Below are 6,000 nucleotides of genomic sequence, written 5' to 3'. Positions count from 1 at the left end.
CAAAAGTCTTTTTTTCTAAATTTGAATTTTGAACATTTAAACATTTTAGGTAAAAATCGAAAAAAAACTGTTAAACCCGTTTGGAAATTTGAAAGTGTAGGATTTTGAACTAAAATATTAAATTCCAATATGCGAAAAAAGTTTTAGATTTTATAATTTAGAAATTTTTAACTAATAATTTAAAATTTGTAAAACTCTTAATCATTTTAGAAGTTTGAATTTTTAAGTGTTACACGGACCATATTTGGATATTCTGTTAAAAGGAAACTCATGGTTTAGGCCTTTCAACTGCCGCTAGGGGTCGGTTTTATGAACGATAACTCACTGTTGAAACATGTTGAGAGTAGGCTCGGGGTATCTAACTGTTTACACGCAAGGCAGTTTTTAGCATTTCCTAAGTGTTTCTTTGCTCTCAGTAGAATCCAGTGGTTTTAAAATGTAGCACCAATGTTAAACTTATTTACTGTATAGTTGCGGACACCATTTCACTTCATATAATTAAAAGTTTTAATTAAAATAAAAAGTGAAATCTACCCTCCTTCTTAGTTCTAACCTAATTAAATTTTTATACTCGGTCGTTCCCCTTCGTGCTTAGTAACACAAGTAAGATGATCAATTGCTGCATTTACTTGTAAAAATATATATACTGTCTACCTTTACCAGCATAAAGACTAAATTTTGTTTTGAACCTTATCTAAATATTCTTACAAACAATCAACATAGATCAGCTTTAACAAAGTTAAGAATATCGGCTCACAGGCTTAAAATTGAAATTGGACGTTACCAAAAAATACCTAGAGAGGAACGAATTTGTTCACTTTGTCATCACAACGAGATTCAGGATGAAATTCATTTTCTCCTTGTATGTCCTCATCTTAATGTAAAAAGACTTGAACTCATAAATATTTGTAAAATTAAATGTAAAAATTTTCAGTCTCTATCTTATGATAATCAATTTTATTGGCTCATGACTAATGAAGACCCAGACATCCTTAGATCACTTGCTGGATTCCTTAGTAATTTACCTTAATTGAAGATACTGTGATAAGCATAAAAAATTATATACCTCTTTCCCAGTTTCTTGCCTTTAACTATATGTATAAATTATATATTTGTATGTAACTTACAATACAATACATGTATGTATATTCAGTATATCTCATATACTTTTTTGCGTATTTGTTTTTTTTAACAATTGCTCTTTATTTGTAATATCATCATCATGCTTGTTCTATCATTTGGATCCTCCTCCTTCTATTTGTAAATCTTTTTGCTCCTCCGGGGGCCCAAATTGGATTAATAAAATCTTGTAAAATCTTGTAAATCTTATATTTATATAGGAAGCGAAAAAGCGCGAAAACAAAAAAACATGGTATGAAATTTTCTTCTTCATAATAATCGCCAAAGAGAGTTAAAAATATTGAATATAGTCTGTTCCCCATCTATTTGACCCTGTTATTTCAGGTAGAGTGAAGGCATTCTCTTTCTCATGGTCAACACTTTTGTGTACAAAACAATGTAAGGAACCCTTTTGTGTACATAACAATACCAATGCTGAAGCAGCCTATATGTCATTCCTATAAACGATAACTCATAAATGGGCACTAAGTTGGTCATTTTTCACACCTGAGTTACCTATCCTTAAAACACAACATCGGAAAAGTCAATTATAAATAATTAAACTTTTTTATGATGTAATTAAATGTATGCATAAGTTATTATCTTTTTTGATAATTTCATGTACCTATAAATCTATCTATGCAATGTTTTTTACCATATGTGCAACTTGAAAAATTAGTTGAAAGGCCTACATGGTTACCAACCAACAAAACTTATTTATAAACATGAAGACTTCTCTATCCACAACTCCTTTTATTGATTTCATATATAGTTTATTCATATAGAAATGGATTAAACAGCAGGCATAAATGCCTATGATCGTTCTCTCCATAGGTCAAGGTACAATTACAAGTACATGTAAACATTGAAAAAAATGTATGTAGAGTAGATTATCAATTGGTACATATTTAGAATTAATTCAGAGAGAGAGAGAGAGAGCAAAACAAAAGAAAAGAAAAAAAAATATAATTTAACAAATGAATAGGAAAAATTAAAATTATATAATAAAATATAAACAACTAAAAAAGAAAAAAAAACATATGTTTGAGCAATTGTTGTTGACCCAGAGTAGGAAGAATTCCTTAACAAAGCAGTTTACTTAAAATTGTATATTTCCCATAGAATTTCATTATAAACTAAAATTTAAATGAACACCTCTTAGAGTTTCTTATAAAGGTATGTACATGATCAAAAAATGAAATTTTTTATCCAGACTTAGTGAGTCCACACCATATAATATGTTTTCTATATTTATTGGTATGTTATTTTCATTCATGTATTTAATCAGTAATTGTCGTTGTGAGGCATATTGTTGACAATACAAGAAAAAATGAAATGAGTTCTCGTTTTGATATCCACAATTTGTACATATTGGTGATTCGTTTAAGTGATCTTTAAAAAGATCAGCATTAAGGTTACTACATTTATTCCTTAACTGGCAGTGTATCATGTTTTCAATTCTATTACCATAATTGTAAAGTTTATATCTATTTTTCTGGATAGGAGTGGTAGAGTTTAATTCATTTTTAAAAGTTTGTAATGTAGGGATGTTTTTACAATCATCAGATAAATTTTTCCACAAGGATATTGTGGATGGTACAAAGCTATTGTAGTATGACACTGTTCTAATGATTGGGATTCGATATAAAGTAGGTTGCGCAAATTATAATTATGCTGGATTGGCATACATCCTTCAAGCATGTTATTCATATAATCAGGAGTAAGATTATTCAGTATTTTATACATCAATGTGAGCTTATGATTTTCCCTTCTTGAACTTAACGTGTCCCATCCCAAATCTTTATATAAATTACTGTTTGATGTATTACACCTAATGCCTGTAATTATTCTTGCAGCTTCCACTTGCACACTCTCCAATAATTTAGATTGTTCTTCAGTGCAGTTATCCCATACCACATCCCCATATTCTACTACTGGTCAAACAAATGATAGGTATATTTTGATTAAGGAGTCTCTCTTTAATTTATATTTTAGTGTGCGCAGTATGTTTAGTCTTAGACAAGCTTTTTCATAAATTGTTGCGATATGTTCTGACCAACCCCCATTTGACTGAAATGTCAGTCCGAAGTGACAATGACTTTGATTCTGGGAAATTATATTCACTGTGTTTCCAAATGTAATATTTGGATGTACTCGTTGACTTCTAGTAAAATTGACATTAGTAGTCTTATTAGGGTTGAATTCAACTAGCCAGTGATGGGACCACTGTCTTATTTTTTCAAGATCTGCAGTAAGAGATATTGTTGGGTCATCTATGTCAGTATCCACAATAACAAACAAAGATGTGTCATCTGCAAACAGTCTTATTTGATTTTGTATGTTTTCAGTAATATCATTAATATAAATGAGAAAAAGTAATGGTCCTAGAACTGAGCCTTGTGGAACTCCAGCATTGACACTTTCCAATCTTGAAGAGTATCCCTCTAACACTACCTTCTGAACTCTATCACAAAGATAATTCTCAATCCAACCTAAGATTTCACCTTTGAAACCATATTGATGAAATTTAAACAATAGACCTTTATGCCATACTTTATCAAAAGCTTTAAATATATCACAAAAGACAAACCTAACATCTTTGCCTTGATCTAGATTTGATATGATTGTGTTGTAAATTTCAACAAGTTGATTAACAGTGGAATCACCGGGTTGGAATCCTGACTGGTTCATAGAGAGAAGATTGTGATCATTCATATAGATGTGGAGATATTTAAATATAATTTTTTCCATGATTTTACAGATACTACTAGTAAGTGATATTGGTCTATTTTTTGCTGGATTTTCTGGGCTCCCTTTATTTTTAAATACAGGTGTTATATCTGATTGCTTCCAGATATATGGAATTTTTTTTGTTTTTCAGTGACAGATTGAATAATTTAGCTAGTGGTCTACTGATGGCAGGAATTATATTTTTTAGTACTTGTGGTGCAATTCCATCAGGACCAGGAGGCTTTGTTATATTCAAATTTTCACGTTGGTCAATAACATCTTCAGTTGAAATGCTAATTGAATCAATAGTATAAGGAGGGCCGGGTCCTTGAGGGGGCAATTCGGGTTCACTACAATGTTCGATATGAGAAATTTCAGCAAAATGTTTATTAAGTTGAGTAGCCTTATCAATAGGATGGATAAGAATTTTACCATTACATTTTAGTTGTGGGGGTACCTTATTTTTATTAGCAAATTTGGTTATTGGTTTAACAATTCTCCACCATTTCCCAGGAGGAATAGTTTTATCTAAAATTTGTGATGTAATTTTTTTGTTTGTAAGTATTCTTTGCCTGGCGTACCATTTCTATAACTTCATTTCTTAGACTCCGATATTTACTCCACTGATAATCACTATCTGTCTTTTTTGCTTTACGATGTACCCTATTTCTTTGTCGCATTTTACGTCTAATGGCATTTGTCATAAAAGGTTTATCGGATGGTCAAATTACAACAATTTTTGGGGGTATATTTTTGTCTACATGGTAATTATAAATTCTAGTAAAATTATTGTAAACTTCATTAATATTCTGACTATTGAAAACTTCTTTATCCCAATCCACTTCTGAAAGATTTTTGTTGAGTGATTTATAGTCAGCCTTTGAGTAGTTTCTAATTACTCTTTTATAAGCAAGTTGTTTAAATGTTTTGAATGTTATATCAACACCTGCTGGACTATGTGTGCTGCAGAATGGGATTAATACATCTACTGATTCAACTTTTTCACTATTATTTGTAAGTATAAGATCGATGCATGTTCCCTTATGTGAAGTGAAGTTAGTTGCCTGGTTGATTAAATTTGTTAAGGAAAATTTCTTCAATAGACTTCTAAAGGCATAATTTCCCTTAGACAACATATCAAAGTTAAAGTCACCTAGTAAAAATATTGGCAAACTTGTATTTAGAGCATTCTCAAGGGAAAATTCCAAATGTTCAATAAAATTTGCCTTTGTGTTAGGTGGTCTGTATAATATCCCAATAAGAAATTTATTTGAGGAATTCTCAATTTCAGCCCATATCATTTCTATATTTGGGTTGGAGAGATCGTGTCTATGAGTATATTTAAGATTGTTTTTAACATATAAAACCACACCACCTCCGTATCTATTGCGATCTAACCTAATTGGTGTTTGGAATTCTTCAAATTCAATATTATCAGTAGGTACAGAGCTATCTAGATGACTTTCAGTAATTCCAATAATATCAAAGTCAGAGAGTTCATTATAAATAATATCAACTTTTGACAAGAGACTACATACATTATTATGCACTATTTTTATATTAGATGTTGATGCATTAAAAGTGGGGCCTGGATTTGGTTCGACACCACCAATTACAAGTAAATAATACAGGGTAAAAAGACTAAAGGACATAATCATACCTTTATAAAACTGGAATTTTAGAAGCAAATTGATGGCTGTGGCATAAGAAAAACATTTGTCAATTTTACATTTAGTCATGGGTGTCAAAAATAATAGCCTCAGCCAAGTTTGCCACAGCCATGCCTGGTTTTCCTACTTTCGGTTTTGACAGGAAGTAAACAAACAAAATAAGGTCAACTGAGTCAACAGATATAAACAAACAAAATAAATAAACAAAGTGCGTGCAAAAAAATGGAAAACAGATGAGATGTTTGACAGGGTGCAAATATTTGAATAAACGAAAAACATGATAGAGAAACGTAGACAAAAACAAGTTCCAATAAATGACATTCAGAATACTGAAGCATATGTACAACGCTTGGGTGTAATCTTGAATTATATTCCATACAAACAAGCAACATATATACAGGATGTAATTCAGTAGATGTGACATACTGATAAACTGACAGCTAGTACTGAACAGCACCAGTTAATGTAATAGTATGGTAAT

This window comes from Saccostrea cucullata, unplaced genomic scaffold (assembly GCF_032062105.1).
Source record: "Saccostrea cucullata isolate Sc308-1 unplaced genomic scaffold, CSIRO_AGI_Scuc_v1 ctg4841, whole genome shotgun sequence".
NCBI classification, from domain to species: domain Eukaryota; kingdom Metazoa; phylum Mollusca; class Bivalvia; order Ostreida; family Ostreidae; genus Saccostrea; species Saccostrea cuccullata.
The sequence above is the reverse complement of the archived record's forward strand: the minus strand, read 5'-3'. Positions refer to the sequence as shown.